Here is a 19,744-nt window from a genome sequence, read left to right as displayed (position 1 = left end):
CGATTCTTTAAGCTCTTCAAAGAGACTCTAGAAAGAGAACTGGAAGTCTATATGCCCAAAGTACCTATAATTACATACAGAAAGGTTGGAGTAGGGTGCAGAGAGAGAGAGAGAGAGAGAGAGAGAGAGAGAGAATTATAGAAGATAGTTGTGCATGTGTTTTTTTTTTTTTTAAACATCTTTACTGGAGTATAATTGCTTTACATTGTTGTGTTTGTTGCTGCTGTATAACAAAGTGAATCAGCTATACATATACGTATGTCCCCATATCCCCTCCCTCTTGCATCTCCCTCCCACCCTCCCTAACCCAACCCTCTAGGTGGTCACAAAACACCAAGCTGATCTCCCCGTGCTATGCGGCTGCTTTCCACTAGCTATCTATTTTACATTTGGTAGTGTATATATGTCAATGCTACTCTCTCACTTCGTCCCAGCTTATCCTTCCCCAACCCTGTATCCTCAAGTGCGTTCTCTATGTGTGCGTCTTTATTCCTGTCCTGCGCCTAGGTTCATCAGAACGATTTTTTTTTTTTAGATTCCATACATATATGTTAGCATTTTTTTTTCAGATTCCATATATATATGTTAGTATTTGTTTTTCTCTTTCTGACTTACTTCACTCTGTATGACAGACTCTAGGTCCATCCACCTCACTACAAGTAACTCAATTTCATTTCTTTTTATGGCTGAGTAATATTCCATTGTATATATGTGCCATATCTTCTTTATCCATTCATCTGTCGATGGGCACTTAGGTTGCTTCCATGTCCTGGCTATTATAAATAGAGCTGCAATGAAAATTGTGGTACATGACTCTTTTTGAATTATGGTTTTCTCAGGGTATAAGCCCAGTAGTGGGATTACTGGGTCATATGGTAGTTCAATTTTTAGTTTTTTAAGGAACCTCCATACTGTTCTCCATAGTGGCTGTATCAATTTACATTCCCACCAATAGTGCAAGAGGGTTCACTTTTCTCCACACACTCTCCAGCATTTATGTTTGTAGATTTTTTTTAACATCTTTATTGGAGTAAAATTGCTTTACAATGTTGTGTTAGTTTCTGCTGTATAACAAAGTGAATCAGCTCTATGTATACATATATCCCCTCCCTCTTGTGTCTCCCTCCCTCCCTCCCTATCCCACCCCTCTAGGTGGACACAAAGCATGTAGCTGATCTCCCTGTGCTATGCAGCTGCATGCCACTAGCTATTTACATTTGGTAGTATATATATATCAATGCCACTCTCTCACTTCGTCCCAGCTAACCCTTCCCCCCATGTAACCTCAAGTTCATTCTCTATGTCGGCGTCATTATTCTGTCCTGCCCCTTGGTTCTTCAGAGCCTTTTTTTTTTAGATTCCATATATATGTGTTAGCATACGGTATTTGTTTTTCTCTTTCTGACTTACTTCACTCTGTATGACAGACTCTATGTCCACCCACCTCACTACAAATAACTTAATTTTGTTTCCTTTTATAGCTAAGTAATATTCCATTGTATATATGTGCCACACCTTCTTTATCCATTCATCTGCCGATGGACACTTAGGTTGCTTCCATGTCCTGGCTATTGTAAATAGTGCTGCAATGAACATTGTGGTACATGACTCTTTTTCAATTAGAGTTTTCTCAGGGTATATGCCCAGTAGTGGGATTGCTGGGTCATATGGTAGTTCTATTTTTAGTTTTCTAAGGAACCTCCATACTGATCTCCATAGTAGCTGTATCAATTTACATTCCCACCAACAGTGCAAAAGAGTTCCCTTTACTCCACACCCTCTCCAGCATTTATTGTTTGTAGATTGTTTTGATGATGGCCATTCTGACTGGTGTGAGGTGATACCTCACTGTAGTTTTGATTTGCATTTCTCTAATTATTAGTAATCTTGAGCATCCTTTCATGTGTTTGTTGGCAATCTGTATATCTTCTTTGGAGAAATGTCTATTTAGGTCTTCTGCCCATTTTTGGATTGGTTTGTTTGTTTTTTTGATATTGAGCTACATGAGCCACTTGTATATTCTGGAGATTAATCCTTTGCCAGTTGCTTCATCTGCAAATATTTTTTCCCATTCTAAGGGTTGTCTTTTTGTCTTGTTATGGTTTCCTTTGCTGTGCAAAAGCTTTTAAGTTTCACTAGGTCCCATTTGTTTATTTTTGTTCTTATTTCCATTTCTCTATGAGGGAGGTCAAAAAGGATCTTGCTGTGATTTATGTCATAGAGTGTTCTGCCTATGTTTTCCTCTAAGAGTTTTATAGTGTCTGGTCTTACATTTAGGTCTTTAATCCATTTTGAATTTATTTTTGTGTATGGTGTGAGGGAGTGTTCTAATTTCATTCTTTTACATGTAGCTGTCCAGTTTTCCCAGCACCACTTATTGAAGAGGCTGTCTTTTCTCCATTGTATATTCTTGCCTTCTTTATCAAAGATAAGGTGACCATACATTTAGGTCTTTAATCCATTTTGAGTTTATTTTTGTGTATGGTGTTAGGGAATGTTCTAATTTCATTCTTTTACATGTAGCTGCCCAGTTTTCCCAGCACCACTTATTGAAGTGGTTGTCTTTTCTCCACTGTATATGCTTGCCTCCTTTATCAAAGATAAGGTGATCATATGTGCGTGGGTTTATCTCTGGGCTTTCTATCCTGTTCCATTGATCTATATTTCTGTTTTTGTACCAATACCATACTATCTTCATTACTGTAGCTTTGTAGTATAGTCTGAAGTCACGGAGCCTGATTCCACCGTTTTCCTCCGTTTTTCTTTCTCAAGATTCCTTTGGCTATTCGGGGTCTTTTGTGTTTCCATACAAATTGTGAAATTTTTTGTTCTAGTTCTGTGAAAAATGCTAGTGGTAGTTTGATAGGGATTGCATTGAATCTGTAGATTGCTTTGGGAAGTATAGTCATTTTCACAATGTCGATTCTTCCAATCCAAGAACATGTTATATCTCTCATTCTGTTTGTATCATCTTTAATTTCTTTCATCAGTGTCTTATAGTTTTCTGCATACAGACATTTTGTCTCTTTAGGTAGGTTTATTCCTAGTCATTTTATTATTTTCGTTGCAATGGTAAATGGGAGTGTTTCCTTTATTTTTCTTTCAGACTTTTCATCAGTAGTGTATAGGAATGCAAAAGATTTCTGTGCGTTAATTTTGTATCCTGCTACTTTACCAAATTCATTGATTAGCTCTAGTAGTTTTCTGGTAGCATCTTTAGGATTCTCTATGTATAGTATCATGTAATCTGCAAGCAGTGACAGTTTTACTTCTTCTTTTCTGATTTGGATTCCTTTTATTTCTTCTTCTTCTCTGATTGCTGTGGCTAAAAATTCCAACACTATGTTGAATAATAGTGGTGAAAGTGGGCAACATTTTCTTGTTCCTGATCTTAGTGGAAATGGTTTCAGTTTTTCGCCATTGAGAATGATGTTGGCTGTGGGTTTGTCATATGTGGCCTTTATTATGTCGAGGTAAGTTCCATCTGTGCCTACTTTCTAGAGGGTTTTTCTCATAAATGGGTGTTGAATTTTGTTGAAAGGTTTTTCTGCATCTATTGAGATGATCATATGGTTTTTATCCTTCAGTTTGTTAGTATGGTGTATCACATTGATTGATTTGCATATATTGAAGAATCCTTGCATTCCTGGGATAAACCCCACTTGATCATGCTGTATGATCCTTTTAATGTGCTGCTGGATTCTGTTTTCTAGTATTTTGTTGAGGATATTTGCATCTATGTTTGTCAGTGATATTGGCCTGTAGTTTTCTTTTTTGGAACATCTTTGTCTGGTTTTGGTATCAGGGTGATGGTGGCCTTGTAGAATGAGTTTGGGAGTGTTCCTCCCTCAGCTATATTTTGGAAGAGTTTGAGAAGGATGGATGTTAGCTCTTCTCTAAATGTTTGATAGAATTCGCCTGTGAAGCCATCTGGTCCTGGGCTTTTGTTTGTTGGAAGATTTTTAATCACAGTTCAGTTTCACTGCTTGTGATCGGTGTTTTTCTATTTTATATTTCTTCGTGGTTCCGTTTCGGAAGGTTGTGCTTTTCGAAGAATTTGTCCATTTCTTCCAGGTTGTCCATTTTATCGGCATATAGTTGCTTGTAGTAATCTCTCATGATCCTTTGTATTTCTGCAGAGTCAGTTGTTACTTCTTCTTTTTCATTTCTAATTCTGTTTATTTGAGTCTTCTCCCTTTTTTTCTTGATGAGTCTGGCTAATGGTTTATCAATTTTGTTTATCTTCTCAAAGAACCAGCTCTTAGTTTTATTGATCTTTGCTATTGTTTTCTCTGTTTCTATTTAATTTATTTCTGCTCTGATCTTTATCATTTCTTTCCTTCTACTAATTTTGGGTTTTGTTTGTTCTTCTTTCTCTAGTTCCTTTAGGTATAAAGTTAAATTGTTTATTTGAGATTTTTCTTGTTTCTTGAGGTAGGATTGTATTGCTATAAACTTCCCTCTTAGATCTGCTTTTGCTGCATCCCATAGGTTTTGGGCCATCGTGTTTTCATTGTCATTTGTTTCTAGGTATTTTTTGATTTCCTCTTTGATTTCTTCAGTGATCTCTTGGTTATTTAGTAGCATATTGTTTAGCCTCCCTATGTTTGTATTTTTTACAGTTCTTTTCCTGTAATTGATATCTAGTCTCATAGCGTTCTGTTTGGAAAAGATACTCGATACAATTTCAATTTTCTTAAATTTACCAAGGCTTGCTTTGTGACCCAAGATATGATCTATCCTGGAGAATGTTCCATGAGCACTTTAGAAGAAAATGTATTCTGTTGTTTTTGGATGGAATGTCCTATAAATATCAGTTAAGTCCATCTTGTTTAATCTATCATTTAAAGCTTGTGTTTCCTTATTTATTTTCATTTGGTTGATCTGTCCGTTTGTGAAAGTGGGGTGTTAAAGTCCCCTACTATGATTGTGTTACTGTCAATTTCCCTATTTATGGCTGTTAGCATTTGCCTTATGTATTGAGGTTCTCCTATGTTGGGTGCATAAATATTTACAATTGTGTCTTCTTCTTGGATTGATCCCTTGATCATTATGTAGTGTCCTTCTTTGTCTCTTGTAATAGTCCTTATTCCAAAGTCTATTTTCTCTGATATGATAATTGCGACTTCACCTTTCTTTTGATTTCCATTTGCATGGAATATCTTTTTCCACCCCCTCACTTCAGTCTGTATGTGTTTCTAGGTCTGAAGTGGGTTTCTTGTAGACAGAAACAAGAAACGGGTCTTGTTTTTGTATCCATTCAGCCAGTCTATGTCTTTTGGTTGGAGCATTTAATCCATTTACATTTAAGGTAATTATTGATATGTATGTTCCTATTACCATTTTCTTAATTGTTTTGGATTTGTTATTGTAGGTCTTTTCCTTCTCTTTTGTTTCTTGCCTAGAGAAGTTCCTTTAGCATTTGTAAAGCTGGTGTGGTGGTGCTGTTTTCTCTTAGCTTTTGCTTGTCTGTAAAGGTTTTAATTTCTCTGTCGAATCTTAATGAGATACTTGCTGGGTAGAGTAATCTTGGTTGTAGGTTTTTCCCTTTCATCACTTTAAATACGTCCTGCTCCTACCTTCTGGCTTGCAGAGTTTCTGCTGAAAGATCAGCTGTTAACCTTATGGGGATTCCCTTGTATGTTATTTGTTGCTTTTCCCTTGCTGCTTTTAATATTTTTTCTTTTTATTTAATTTTTGATAGTGTAATTAATATTTGTCTTGCCATGGTTCTCCTTCGATTTATCCTGTGTGGGACTCTCTGCACTTCCTGGACTTGATTGACTCTTTCCTTTCCCATATTAGGGAAGTTTTCAGTGATCATCTCTTCAAATGTTTTCTCAGTCCCTTTCTTTTTCTCTTCTCCTTCTGGGACCGCTGTAATTCAAATGTTGGTGCATTTAATGTTGTCCCAGTGGTCTCTGAGACTGTCCTCAATTCTTTTCATTCTTTTTTCTTTATTCTGCTCTGCAGTAGTTATTTCCACTATTTTATCTTCCAGGTCACTTATCCGTTCTTCTGCCTTAGTTATTCTGCTATTGATTCCTTCTAGAGAATTTTTAATTTCATTTATTGTGTTGTTCATCATTGTTTGTTTGCTGTTTAGTTCTTCTTGGTCCTTGTTAAACATTTCTTGTATTTTCTCCTTTCTTTTTCCAAGATTTTGGATCATCTTTCCTGTCATTACTCTGAATTCTTTTTCAGGTAGACTGCCTATTTCCTCTTCATTTGTTTGGTCTGATGGGTTTTTACCTTGCTCCTTCATCTGCTGTGTATTTCTTTGTCTTCTCATTTTGCTTAATTTACTGTGTTTGGGGTCTCCTTTTTGCAGGCTGCAGATTCATAGTTCCCATTGTTTTTGGTGTCTGTCCCTAATGGGTAAGGTTGTTTCAGTGGCTTGTGTAGGCTTCCTGATGGAGGGGACTGGTGCCTGTGTTCTGGTGGATGAGGCTGCATTTTGTCTTTCTGGTGGGCAGGACCACATCCCGTGGTGTGTTTTGGGGTGTCTGTGGACTTAGTATGATTTTAGGCAGCTTCTCTGCTAATGCGTGGGCTTGTGTTCTTGTGTTGCTAGTTGTTTGGCATGGGGTGTCCAGCACTTGAGCTTTCTGGTCATTGAGTGGAGCTGGGTCTTAGCATTGAGACGGTGATCTCTCAGAGAGTGAGAGATGTGCACTTTCTGATGTGTAAAGAAAATTACAAAATAGCATATTGGGGAACAGATTTAGGCAGAGATTTGTTGAGTGAAGTTAATAGAATTGTCTATATTACCATAGAAAAGATCCAAAAATATTTGCTTCTGAGATATCTAGAACTGCAGTTTAAATGAGACAGTACCCATGGATTCATTATTTACATAGGAGAATATATTTTTCCCATTGTATTCTACAAAGATATTTTCAACTAATGTTTACCCTATGCATTGAATTTAGGTAAATGATTCTATCATTTCATAACCTAATGAACCTAAAGAATCCAATAATTAATAATTTAAGATAGGATTTGAGCAAATAGAAAAGATAACGGAATCAAATTCTTCATTTCAATGTCTTGCCATGAAAAGGTATAGACAAAATCACAAATAATTTTTATTATATATGATAAATATGTACCAAAATACCTATTAATAATCTATAAGATCATTTTAAATTAACAGTCAGTAAGCATCTTCATAATGAGATTATTGAAGGGTTTTAATTGCTTGGGTTGGCAGAGGGTGAGAATGTTATATACAGTTCTTCAAAAAAGCATAGATATGTATGAGGACTCTCAAAGATTCAACTCTATGAATCTGTAATGTGATGCTTTGTTTTGGAAAATACTGGTGACAAATTATTCCCAACAAACCACCATGCATAAATATAAGTGTTGACTGTTAAGTGGCAAAACTGATTATGTTTTTCACTTCTATATTCTTCTGAATGTCATTTCTTATTTCTTAAAAAATCACACTGTAGCATCCTAACTTTATCACTACATATTTGCTACTGAATCAAGAAATAATTTTATTTTTTAAATATTAGATAGTTAATTGTCAAAAATATATTTATACATATCTTTATCTACATTAGTGTGTATGTGTGTGTCAGAGTAAGATAATCTGTTAATTATAAATAGTGATAGGGATAGGATGTTCAATTGTTTGTGATGTTTTAGTGAGAAATACCTAGTCTGAAATTTTTTCTACAAGCCACCAAATGGATAAACGGACATAGAACAGAAAAAGAATTAAAAGTAGTGTTTTGATTATCTCATGCTGTGTTATAAACTATCCCAGTGCTCAGTGGCTTAACACAACCATTTTATTTGTTTGCTCATGATTATGCAAATTTCTCAGGGTTACATGGAGATATCTTGTCTCTCCTCCACTTGGCAGTAACAGGGGTGCCTCAGATAGAGCTGAAAGATCCACCCACAAAATGAATTTACTCATATGGTTGGCAGATTGGTTCTGGCTGATGGGTGAGACCTCACCAGGGACTTGGTCTGGGTTTCAGTTCTTTTGCATAAGGACTATCAATCTGAGTAAATAAGCTTTTCACAGCATAGCATTCCCAGGTGGATTATACTTATTACATGTTGGCTGGTTTCCCACAGCAAGCAAAAGCAGAAGCTCCCAGACCTTCTTTCTTAAGTCTTAATTTAGAAACTGATAACAGTGCTGTATTTGCTACTTCCCATTGGTTAAACAAGTCACAGGGCCAGGCCATAATCAAAGAGATAGTTTACACCATTGTGTGTAGACCCTGAAGCATGTCTCCTAGGGGTCAACAAACCAACAGTCTGCTGTAGGCTGAGATACGGCCCCTAATGATTCATGTTTCATTTACCTTCTTTCCAATATCCCAAAGCAGCAACCCATTATGGCATCAGCTCAGGCTTGAAGCCTGTGATTTCTTCATTTAAATCAGGTCTAGGTATACAAACGAAGCTCCTCAAGTACAGATTCTCTTGCCCTAATGACCAGTAAACTTAACAGGCAAATAAACGCCTTCTAGAAACCCAAAACATAGTGCTGAGCCAGTAACAAAGACAACAAAATAGCTATTTCCACTCAAAATGGCAGATAATACGAGGTATACAGTATAGCAGTTACTGCTCCATAAGGATTCTGAAAAGCAACCAGTCACCAGTTCTTTTAATTCAGACCCAGTTCTGTGGCCAGGGAATTGTTCTTCAAGGTTCCCAGATTTAACCTCGGAGTAATCCTTCATTTTCTGAAAGAAATGACCCATGTTTCCAGGTGAATAGCTTTCTTAACCTGTTCTGTTTTTGTTTTTGCCAGTAGAAGTGTTGGAGAAAATCTAGGTGATCTTAGGTTTGGCAATGCATTTATAAATACAATATCAAAAGTATGATCCATGAGGGAAAAAGTAATGAGTTGGACTTTATTAAAATTAAAAACTTCTGCTCTGTAATAGACACTGTTAATAAAATGACAGCCACAGAATGAGAGAAAATATTTGGAAAACATGTATCTGATAAAGAACATATGGCCACAATACATACATAGAAAAAATATTGAAAGCTCAACAATAAGAAAACAATCCACTTACAAAATGGGTGAAAGATTTTAATAGACTCCTCACCAAACAAGACATACAGACAGTAAATAATCATACGAAAAGATGCTAAAATATTCATTATTAGGGGATTACAAATTAAAACAACAGTGAGATACCACTATAACCCTAATAGAAGGCCTAAAAGTAAAGAAAAAACAACAAAAGAAAAACCATGACAATACCAATTTCTGGTGAGGATATAGAACAACCTGGTCAGAATAACAAAGGAATATTATGAACAACTTTTTGCAAATCAAGTAAAAAACAAACAAAATGGATATATTCCTTAAAGAAAATGGATGGATTATCTGACAGAAGATCAAACACAGCATGAAAAACGAAAACTTGTAAGAATTTACCTCATACTATATGCAAACATCAGCTTGAAAAAGATTAGTTTAAATGTACAATCTAAAATAATAAAACTTCTAGAAGGAAGCATAGGAAAAATATTTCTAACCTTGGGGAAGGCCAAAATTTCTTAGTAAAACACGATAACCACAGAACACAAGTCCTCTGTGTTCCAGATATGTGGTTGAAAAGTTCAGAGTAATGTGCATTAGTTCCCCAACTCATGAGGGGGGATATGCTCCAAGACCCCCAGTGGATGCCTGAAACCTCAGATAGTACCGAACCCTATACATACTGTTTTTCCTATACACACATACCTATGATAAAGTTTAATTTATAGATTAGGCACAGTAAGAGATTAACAAGAATAACTAATAATAAAATAGAACAATTATAGTAACATACTGCAATAAAAGTTATGTGAATAGTCTTTCTCTCAAAATACCTTATTGTACAAATGTAATGCCTTTTCTATCTTAAGTAAACACTTACAACACACTAGCCATGACTTTTGCAACTTGAGGTGTGACAGTAAAACTAGCATGAATTTCTTTTTCCTTCTTCACAATTTCAGGGACAGAACATTCATTCTTACCATAGATCTTAGCAACCTCAGCACACGATTTTTTTTCTCTCCTTATTAAATCGAGAACTTTCACTTCTCACTTAAAGGAAGCACTTTACGGCTTCTCTTTGGCATATCCGAATTGCCAGCATCACTACTCTTGCACTTTGGGGCCATTTTTAAGTCAAATAAGAGTTACCTGAACACAGCGCTGCCACAGCCATACCTTGACAGTAGATCTGGTAAGCAAGATGGCGGCTGAACGACTAACAGGCGGGCGGGAGCGAGACCGCGCAAGATTTCATCATGCTACTCAGAACAGTGGCACAATTTAAAACCTAGGAATTATTTCTGGACTTTTCCATTTAATATTTTCAAACTGTCGTTGACCCTGAGTAACTGAAACCACAGAGAAAAGAATCGCAACAAGAGAGGACTACTGTATATGTGATTTTTCCCTCGCCAGTTTTGCTGGAATTTGTGTGTTTGTTTGTTTTGTTATTTATTTATTTATTTATTTATTTATTTATTTATTTATTTATTTATTTATTTTTGGCTGTGTTGGGTCTTCGTTTCTGTGCAAGGGCTTTCTCTAGTTGTGGCAAGTGGGGGCCACTCTTCATCGCGGTGCGCGGCCCCTCTTGTTGTGGAGCACAGGCTCCAGACGCGCAGGCTCAGTAGTTATGATGCACGGGCTTCATTGCTCCGCGGCATGTGGGACCTTCCCAGACCAGGGCTCGAACCCGTGTCCCCTGCATTGGCAGGCGGACTCTCAACCACTGCGCCACCAGGGAAGCCCTGCTGGAATTTTTAGGGTATTCTTCTGTGTTCAGGAATGTCAGTGTCATGACTTGATATGGGTCTATTTTCACACATTGTGTTGGATTAAATGGATCCTTTCAATCTAGGAATGCATGTCCTTCAAATCTGGAAAACTTTTTTGAATATTTCTGTAAATAATTCTTCCTTTCCATTTGGTCTGTTCTTTCTCAAATCCACATGAGTAGGATATCTGACTTTTTTCTTTTCCTACTGTCAGTAATTCTCTTTTACTACTGTTTTCTCTATTGTTTTCCTTTTCCTCATTCTCTTTATTTACCGAGGGCTTCCCCATCCTTCCTTTTGAGTTATTTTCTTCATATTAATTTACAAAATATATTTTATATTCTCAGATTGTCCTTTTTCCCGTAATATCTAGTTCGTGTTTAATGGGCGCGGTATCTTTTTTAAATCTTCCTGGGCAAATGTCTAATAGGTTTTTCGGGGTTTTGTTTGTTTGTTTGTTTGTTTTGTTTTGTTTCTCCCTGTGTAGTCTATGATCCCTCCAAGTTTTACTTTTTCACTGTTTGTTTTGGTCTCTGTCAGTATTAGAGGTTTTCCTCAGATGTTTGGTGATCTTGGATTTGTGCTCATATTTAAGATCATGGTACTCAAATGTCTTAAATTCTCTGTGCACACTGGAGGGCTGCATAAGAGGTTGTGCAGAGAATCATATGCTTATTTGAACAGACCAATTCATGGGGAACTTTTAATGTCAGTGGTCCTTTTTATAGTGGACAGAGCCCACATGGAAGAATCCACACATTTCCTGCCTAGATAATATGTCAGACAGCCAGGATTTTGTTAGCTGTGGTAGAAGGGGGGATTGAGCATTTAACACACACTTTCCTTTAATTTCATTCTTTTGGAATTACAAAGCTGCCCTCAAAATTTTATGTTGTCTCCTAGGAAATTGACCCTTTGTTTTACCATCCTTAGTTAATAGCAGTTACTTTTCTGCTTTCTATTTTCCAATATTTACTTTTATCAACTCCTCTGTTTTCTGTCCTTCAGATTTATGCCTTTAAAGTGTCCCTTTATTTTTATTTGTGTTGACATTGGGAGGAAATAAGCATAAATATGTGAATTCATTCCATCAATTTCAGGCAGGGGCTTGAATTTTCAAACCAAATATTATGAGGAAAAATAAAAATAGCAGAAGAAAATAAATTAAATGTGACAAACAAGGTAGAGGAATGGAAAAGGATAGAAATAAAGTTTAGCAAAAATAAGTTATTTTCAAATCAAATTATAAACTAACTTAGTTCTAAGCAGAGACACTTATTCCTGCACTTCATCAAGTGTTGACGATGTTCCAGTGATTCGAGTTAGACTATTAAAATAAAGAGGAAATTAGTCAAGATAAGATAAATTCTAACAAAAGACAAAATCATTTTCACTATAAATGTCATGAGATGGCCCCCGCTTGCCGCAACTAGAGAAAGCCCTCGCACAGAAACAAAGACCCAACACAGCCATGAATAGATAAATAAATAATAAATAAAAATTTTTAAATGTCATGAGAATTTTTTTGATGTGGATCTATTTCTCAAATGATTACCAAAAAGAAGTGCTGAAATATTCTCTAGATACTAGAAGTATTTGCAAAAGTGTTAACATGCTTGTTTTTGAGTGTGTCTAAAGCAATCAAAATGAAAATCTGCCCATACAAACTTGTTTTTAAAAAGACCACTAGACCATTAACATAGTTCAATTTGGAATTTTCTAAAAAAATTTATTCACATTCATATTTTCAATACTGATATATATATATAATACTATATCAGCAAAATATGGACCTTACAATACTCAATTTTGTACATTCAAGAGAAAGATCACTCTGCATATCACTCTTTACTAGCCATATTACTATAGAATAAGTAAACAACCAGAGTTCACTTTTCTTTGGAAGGCTATATTAATTCAGGAAAGTTAATTTTAACAATTTTAGTTCATTTTTCTCTACTAATGATATATAGTATTTTAATTTTCACATTTTAATTAAAGTCAATAATGAGAGCCTGATACTTAATTAAATTATCCCTATTTCCAATATAATTAAATTCTACACTCTATATAATAAAATTGTGTTCATTCTTCATGCCATTAAATACTTTTTTCCCCCTCAGACCAGTGAATATAGTCACTGTATAAAAGTAAAGAGAAATTATCTTACTGATTTAAAATTCTCAATATTATATATATATATATATATATATATATATATATATATATATATATATATATAACCATAACCCACCTAACCTAGTAATTGAATTCAAAAACATCTACCTTACCATTTCCACTTGGAGGAATATATTTTCATGACCCCAAAAAGGAAGAAAATAACCTTTGGTAGAATACTGTTCTTAAATATGTATATGAAATGGAAAAGTTGTTTTTTCCCCCTACCATAGCCAATTAAAAAACAAAAAATCTCTTAAGATTTCTTACTGTTTATTCCAACTTTTTACATATCCCCTAGATACTCTTCACTAGGGATCAGTCTCTTGATGCTTCTTGATATCTCCACGTGTGAATTGCTGCTCATTTCTTTTAAACATTCCTTTATACAGGAATCTCTAAGTCAAGTCAAAAAAGGGGCTAAGTTTGTATAAGGCTATAGGAAATGCTATCCCTTGGAAGGGCCTAAAAACTCTAGGAATAAATGTACAAGATTGATTTTATGAGAGTTAAACTAAGAAATAAGTAGTGTGGACTAGAGCGTAAATTACAGTGTCACATTAGAATACAAGACTTTAAGTAACTTTAAATTTAATGTGATATAATTCACATATCTGAATGAAGATTAAGTTATTGAGAAATTGAAAGGGTTTGATCAGGGAAAGAAGCATAAAAGAGTCTGTGTCAGTGCTTCCAGCACTGTGCAGAGGAGAGGAAGTGTATGGGCCTTTGTAGCAAATAAGACGTTAACTGAGGGCATTTGGTGGTTGTATCCTGGTGTCACTCTACATTGAGATTACCTCACTAAATCCTTTGTTCTGATTCTTTGTTCACCACATTGTCAGTTGCAGGTAAAAGAAATTAAAATCAAACTATTTTTTGGATTAAAAAAAAAAAGGAGAGAAACAGTGTCTCATAACAGAAAATCTGAGTGAAAGGCTTCAGGAACAGCTGGATCCAGTTGACTATAATTGGCTCCATTCAGGCAGCCTCATACTATGTGGCAGCAAGAACACTAGCTTATATTCGGTCATTTAAACACCAAATGGAGTGGCTGAGGTCATTTTGTTTTCCCATATTTCCATCAGAAATCCCAGGGCTTCATTTCATTTGGCTAGCTTGAATCACTTGCCCATCCTTGAACCCCATGGCTAGAGCTGGGGGTAAGGGGGAAGAGTAAAATGCACAGGTGTTCTACTACAGTGTATTCTTCATGAGATCAGTGGCCTTATCTGACTTATTATATCATTGTATTCCCAGCATCATAACACACTGCTTGTCACATTATAGGCACTGCATAAATATTATTATAAGGGATGAAAAATGTTAAAATTATTGTCCAAGCCTAGGTAAGGACTCACTTATGGATCTGGAAAATGAGATTGGTTACTCTTATAATGGACTAAGAAATGGTAGGGTGTTTTCAAGGATTCAAAAAATTGGCATGAATAACAAAATGATTTCAGCCTTCACAGAAATGATGTAACAAATGTCCACTAAAGGAAGCAAACCCCATAGAGATTGCCCTATGCAGAGAGAATGGACTGATCATTGGAAAAGAGAACATGTCCATTGCTTATATTTTTTAAAAGTCTTTCATTAAAATGCCAAATTAGGCATTTCATTTTTTCTTTTATATTACTATTTTTTGAGATTGGTTCATCCTGAATCAGTTCCCAATAATTTGATCACCTGTGAATAGATTAATCATCAAATGTCTAACATATATCTCACCTATCACAGTTGAGACACTGATATTGGACCTGCAATAATGAGTAGGTAGAGCCTCCCATCAAGCATCTTAGATAGCCTCAACCACCAGAGGGCAGACAGCAGAAGCAAGAAAAACTACAATCCTGCAGCCTGTGGACCAAAAACCACAGTTACAGAAAGATAGAGAAGATGAAAAGGCAGAGGGCTATGTACCAGATGAAGGAACAAGAAAAAAACCCAGAAAAACAACTAAATGAAGTGGAGATAGGCAACCTTCCAGAAAAAGAATTCAGAATAATGATAGTGAAGATGATCCAGGACCTTGGAATAAGAATGGAGGCAAAGATTGAGAAGATGCAAGAAATGATTAAAAAGACCTAGAAGAATTAAAGAACAAACAAACAGAGATGACCAATACAATAACTGAAATGAAAACTACACTAGAAGGAATCAATAGCAGAATAACTGAGGCAGAAGAACGGATAAGTGACCTGGAAGACAGAATGGTGGAATTCACTGCTGCGGAACAGACTAAAGAAAAAAGAATGAAAAGAAATGAAGACAGCCTAAGAGACCTCTGGGACAACATTAAACGCAACAACATTCGCATTATAGGGGTCCCAGAAGGAGAAGAGAGAGAGAAAGGACCAGAGAAAATATTTGAAGAGCTTATAGTCGAAAACTTCCCTAACATGGGAAAGGAAATAGCCACCCAAGTGCAGGAAGCGCAGAGAGTCCCATACAGAATAAACCCAAGGAGAAACACGCCGAGACACATAGTAATCAAAGTGGCAAAAATTAAAGACAAAGAAAAATTATTGAAAGCAGCAAGGGAAAAACGACAAATAACATACAAGGGAACTCCCATAAGGTTAACAGCTGATTTCTCAGCAGAAACTCTGCAAGCCAGAAGGGAGTGGCATGATATACTTAAAGTGATGAAAGGGAAGAACCTACAACCAAGATTACTCTACCCGGCAAGGATCTCATTTAGATTTGATGGAGAAATCAAAAGCTTTACAGACAAGCAAAAGCTAAGAGAATTCAGCACCACCAAACCAGCTCTACAACAAATGCTAAAGGAACTTCTCTAAGTGGGAAACACAAGAGAAGAAAAGGACCTACAAAAACAAACCCAAAACAATTAAGAAAATGGTCATAGGAACATACATATCAATAATTACCTTAAACGTGAATGGATTAAAGGCCCCAACCAAAAGACATAGACTGGCTGAATGGATACAAAAACAAGACCCATATATATGCTGTCTACAAGAGACCCACTTTAGACCTAGGGACACATACAGACTGAAAGTGAGGGGATGGAAAAAGATATTCCATGCAAATGGAAATCAAAAGAAAGCTGGAGTAGCTATACTCATATCAGATAAAATAGACTTTAAAATAAAGAATGTTACAAGAGACAAGGAAGGACACTACATAATGATCCAGGGATCAATCCAAGAAGAAGATATAACAATTATAAATATATATGCACCCAACATAGGAGCACCTCAATACATAAGGCAACTGCTAACAGCTATAAAAGAGGAAATCGACAGTAACACAATAATAGTGGGGGACTTTAACACCTCACTTACACCAATGGACAGATCATCCAAAATGAAAAAAAATAAGGAAACAGAAGCTTTAAATGACACAATAGACCAGATAGATTTAATTGATATATATAGGACATTCAATCCAAAAACAGCAGATTACACGTTCTTCTCAAGTGCGCACGGAACATTCTCCAGGATAGATCACATCTTGGGTCACAAATCAAGCCTCAGTAAATTTAAGAAAATTGAAATCATATCAAGCATCTTTTCTGACCACAACGCTATGAGATTAGAAATGAATTACAGGGGAAAAAACGTAAAAAAGACAAACACATGGAGGCTAAACAATACGTTACTAAATAACCAAGAGATCACTGAAGAAATCAAAGAGGAAATCAAAAAATACCTAGAGACAAATGACAATGAAAACACGACGACCCAAAACCTATGGGATGCAGCAAAAGCAGTTCTAAGAGGGAAGTTTATAGCTATACAAGCCTACTTAAAGAAACAAGAAAAATCTCAAGTAAACAATCTAACCTTACACCTAAAGAAACTAGAGAAAGAAGAACAAACAAAACCCAAAGTTAGCAGAAGGAAAGAAATCATAAAGATCAGAGCAGAAATAAATGAAATAGAAACAAAGAAAACAATAGCAAAGATCAATAAAACTAAAAGTTGGTTTTTTGAGAAGATAAACAAAATTGATAAGCCATTAGCCAGACTCATCAAGAAAAAGAGGGAGAGGACTCAAATCAATAAAATCAGAAATGAAAAAGGAGAAGTTACAACAGACACCGCAGAAATACAAAGCATCCTAAGAGACTACTACAAGCAACTTTATGCCAATAAAATGGACAACCTGGAAGAAATGGACAAATTCTTAGAAAGGTATAACCTTCCAAGACTGAACCAGGAAGAAACAGAAAATATGAACAGACCAATCACAAGTAATGAAATTGAAACTGTGATTAAAAATCTTCCAACAAACAAAAGTCCAGGACCAGATGGCTTCACAGGTGAATTCTATCAAACATTTAGAGAAGAGCTAACACCCATCCTTCTCAAACTCTTCCAAAAAATTGCAGAGGAAGGAACACTCCCAAACTCATTCTATGAGGCCACCATCACCCTGATACCAAAACCAGACAAAGACACTACAAAAAAAGAAAATTACAGACCAATATCACTGATGAATACAGATGCAAAAATCCTCAACAAAATACTAGCAAACAGAATCCAACAACTCATTAAAAGGATCATACACCACGATCAAGTGGGATTTATCCCAGGGATGCAAGGATTCTTCAATATACGCAAATCAATCAATGTGATACACCATATTAACAAATTGAAGAATAAAAACCATAGGATCATCTCAATAGATGCAGAAAAAGCTTTTGACAAAATTCAACACCCATTTCTGATAAAAACTCTCCAGAAAGTGGGCATAGAGGGAACCTACCTCAACATAATAAAGGCCATATATGACAAACCCACAGCAAACATCATTCTCAATGGTGAAAAACTGAAAGCATTTTCTCTAAGATCAGGAATGAGACAAGGATGTCCACTCTCACCACTATTATTCACCATAGTTCTGGAAGTCCTAGCCACGGCAATCAAAGAAGAAAAAGAAATAAAAGGAATACAAATTGGAAAAGAAGAAGTAAAACTGTCACTGTTTGTGGATGACATGATACTATACATAGAGAATCCTAAAACTACCACCAGAAAACTGCTAGAGCTAATTAATGAATATGGTAAAGTTGCAGGATACAAAATGAATGCACAGAAATCTCTTGCATTCCTATACACTAGTGATGAAAAATCTGAAAGAGAAATTATGGGAACACTCCCATTTACCATTGCAACAAAAAGAATAAAATACCTAGGAATAAACCTACCTAGGGAGACAAAAGACCTGTATGCAGAAAACTATAAGACACTGATGAAAGAAATTAAAGATGATACCAACAGATGGAGAGATATACCATGTTCTTGGATTGGAAGAATCAACATTGTGAAAATGAGTATACTACCCAAAGCAATCTACAGATTCAATGCAATCCCTATCAAATTACCAATGGCATTTTTTACGGAGCTAGAACAAATCATCTTAAAATTTGTATGGAGACACAAAAGACCCCGAATAGCCAAAGCAGTCTTGAGGGAAAAAAATGGAGCTGGAGGAATCAGACTCCCTGACTTCAGACTATACTACAAAGCTACAGTAATCAAGACAATATGGTACTGGCACAAAAACAGAAACATAGATCAATGGAACAAGATAGAAAGCCCAGAGATTAACCCACGCACCTATGGTCAACTAATCTATGACAAAGGAGGCAAAGATATACAATGGAGAAAAGACAGTCTCTTCAATAAGTGGTGCTGGGAAAACTGGACAGCTACATGTAAAAGAATGAAATTAGAATACTCCCTAACACCATACACAAAAATAAACTCAAAATGGATTAGAGACCTAAATATAAGACTGGACACTATAAAACTCTTAGAGGAAAACATAGGAAGAACACTCTTTGACATAAATCACAGCAAGATCTTTTTTGATCCACCTCCTAGAGTAATGGAAATAAAAGCAAAAATAAACAAGTGGGACCTAATGAAACTTCAAAGCTTTTGCACAGCAAAGGAAACCATAAACAAGACGAAAAGACAACCCTCAGAATGGGAGAAAATATTTGCAAATGAATCAACGGACAAAGGCTTAATCTCCAAAATATATAAACAGCTCATTCAGCTCAATATTAAAGAAACAAACACCCCAATCCAAAAATGGGCAGAAGACCTAAATAGACATTTCTCCAAAGAAGACATACAGACGGCCACGAAGCACATGAAAAGCTGCTCAACATCACTAATTATTAGAGAAATGCAAATCAAAACTACAATGAGGTATCACCTCACTCCTGTTAGAATGGGCATCATCAGAAAATCTACAAACAACAAATGCTGGAGAGGGTGTGGAGAAAAGGGAACCCTCTTGCACTGTTGGTGGGAATGTAAATTGATACAGCCACTATGGAGAACAATATGGAGCGTCCTTAAAAAACTAAAAATAGAATTACCATATGACCCAGCAATCCCACTACTGGACATATACCCAGAGAAAACCGTAATTCAAAAAGACACATGCACCCGAATGTTCATTGCAGCACTATTTACAATAGCCAGGTCATGGAAGCAACCTAAATGCCCGTCAACAGACGAATGGATAAAGAAGTTGTGGTATATATATACAATGGAATATTACTCAGCCATAAAAAGGAACGAAATTGAGTCATTTGTTGAGATGTGGATGGATCTAGAGACTGTCATACAGAGTGAAGTAAGTCAGAAAGAGAAAAACAAATATCGTATATTAATGCATGTATGTGGAACCTAGAAAAATGGTACAGATGAGCCAGTTTGCAGGGCAGAAGTTGAGACACAGATGTAGAGAATGGACATATGGACACCAA

This window comes from Balaenoptera ricei, chromosome 3, assembly GCF_028023285.1.
Source record: "Balaenoptera ricei isolate mBalRic1 chromosome 3, mBalRic1.hap2, whole genome shotgun sequence".
Lineage (NCBI taxonomy): Eukaryota > Metazoa > Chordata > Mammalia > Artiodactyla > Balaenopteridae > Balaenoptera > Balaenoptera ricei.
This window is presented reverse-complemented; position numbering follows the sequence as displayed.